This window comes from Prunus avium, unplaced genomic scaffold (genome assembly GCF_965620075.1).
Source record: "Prunus avium unplaced genomic scaffold, drPruAviu1.hap1.1 HAP1_SCAFFOLD_18, whole genome shotgun sequence".
NCBI lineage: Eukaryota > Viridiplantae > Streptophyta > Magnoliopsida > Rosales > Rosaceae > Prunus > Prunus avium.
In genome coordinates, this window is record NW_028276878.1 from 57,501 (window position 1) to 60,000 (window position 2,500).

Sequence of the window (2,500 nt, forward strand, 5' to 3'; positions counted from 1 at the left end):
GCATGCCGGCAGCGTGTGCGCAGCGTGCGCGCTTGGGAGCCTGTCGACAGAATTTTTCGAAACTTGCCATGCCATGCGCGCGCACAGCTTGCGCGCAGCGTGTGCACAGCATGCCGGCAGCGTGCGCACAGCATGCCGGCAGCGTGTGCGCAGCGTGCGCGCTTGGCAGCCTGTCGACAGAATTTTTCGAAACTTGCCATGCCATGCGCGCGCACAGCTTGCGCGCAGCGTGTGCACAGCATGCCGGCAGCGTGCGCACAACATGTCGGCAGCGTGCGCGCTCGGGAGCCTGTCGACAGAATTTTTCGAAACTTGCCATGCCATGCGCGCGCACAGCTTGCGCGCAGCGTGCTGATTCTGTCGACAGCGAGGCTAGCGAAACTTCTCCTGCCATGGCGTGCGCGCAGCGTGCTGACTCTGTCGACAGTGAGGCTAGCGAAATTTGTCTTGCCATGGCGTGCGCGCAGCTTGCGCAGCGTGCGCGCAGCCTGTGCGCAGCGTGCGCGCAGCTTGCGCATTCGGTCGACAGTGAGGCTAGCGAAACTTGTCCTGCCGTGGCCTGCGCGCAGCCTTCGCGCAGCATGCGCGCAGCATGCCGGCAGCCTAGTTCCAGATTTTTTCAAATGTCGACAGAATTTTTCAAACCTTGTCAAACCCCATTTTTATTGAAATTTCCTCGCACAATAAGCTCCCCATAAGTAGTCTATGATTTTTAGGACCTTCTCCAAGTTACAAAACTAAAAAATTCCTCCCGGATTTGTTTTAATGATTTTTTCAATTTTACGACTTCTAAAAATAATAAAAAATACTTCCCGACTTCAAATATTTATGAAACTTTTTCCCATCAGAGATTGCATGTTTCTTAGTATCCCTGCAAAAAATCACGTCCAAATACCTTGTATTGAATTATTTAGAGCCCATTATGACTCCTCGCGCATAGGTGATGTCTCTTCCTGTCAAAGGGCTAAATGCATAAAATGCTATATAGGGGGGTGTGTGTTGCCTGCATATGCATGGCAGCCCATGCCCTCCTAGCTGCAGCCCCCTTCCCCCACGCCACACCCATGTCATGTTGCCTCGATATGTTGCCTCGGTATTATGGGTTTGGTGTCGGGGTCGGGGGGCTGCCACCCATGGCGGTGGTGGCCGGAATCCGGCCGCCGCCACCACGCCGCCGCCATGGGTGAGGGGGAAAAAAAAAGGCGTGGAAAGTTGCGAAATGGGGTTGTCTAGGCTTTTTTTTGGCATGGAAGAGCATGGAGTGCTAGGAACTCCTTCTCAAATGCGCGGGCATGTCGACCACAACCTCATTTCGCAACAACAACCACCCGTGTGGGGTGGCGGTGGGTGGATAGTCGCGGATTGGGGCTTGCCAAGCCAATGTTTTCAAAAAAATTCATCAAAATTAAAAACAAATGTTTTGTTGCCTTCGGATTTGTGGGCGAGCGGTGAGTCGGAGTGGAGCCGGTAAAGTTTAACCTCGGTGTGCATGGTTGTTTTTAGAAACTCAATCCAATGCCGGGGACGTTGAAAGTGACGCTCTTATGAGTTGCAAACCCGCAAGATTTAAAGAACCTTTTCAAAAAAATTTCAAACCAACAAGATTTAAAAACAGAAATTTTCATCAAAATGAAAAACAAATGTTTTGTTGCCTTCGGACTAGTGGGCGAGCGGCGAGTCGGAGCGGAGCCGGTAAAGTTTAACCTCGGTGTGCACGGTTGTTTTTAGAAACTCAATCCAATACCGGGGACGTTGAAAGTGACGCTCTTATGAGTTGCAAACCCACTAGATTTAAAGAACCTTTTCAAAACAATTTCAAACCAACAAGATTTAAACCAACAAAATTAAAAACAAATGTTTCGTTGCAAACAAATTGTGGGCGAGCGGCGAGTCGGAGTGGAGCCGGTAAAGTTTAACCTCGGTGTGCACGGTTGTTTTTAGAAACTCAATCCAATACCGGGGACGTTGAAAGTGACGCTCTTATGAGTTGCAAACCCACAAGATTTTAAAAACTTTTTGAAAATGTTTCTTCTAAATGACACATTTTGATCCTTGGCAAGTGCTCAATCTGTAACTATCCAATCACCGCCACACCACACCGGTCGGGAGTGTGTGAATGGTGTGCTTCCCGGGTTTGGCATAGACAATCTTTCGCATCGACAATCTTTTGCATGCGAGGGAATGTCTATGCCAACCCCGGGAAGCACACCATTCACCCACTAGTTGTGGGCGACGATGGGTTGGCTTCAAGTGAACTTTTGCTTGGGGTTGTCTTCGGTATGCTTTTGTGTTGGGAGTACGGCCACCAAACCTTCTCAATGCACGGGTATGTCGAGGATGGCTTTTGGCGGGGTTGATGAAGAAGCTGCCCAATTCTCGGCCACACGAACACATGGTGACGATGCGTTGGCTTCAAGTGAGCTTTAGCTTGGGGTTGTCTTCGGTATGCTTTTGTGTTGGGAGTACGGCCACCAAACCTTCTCAATGCACGGGTATGTCG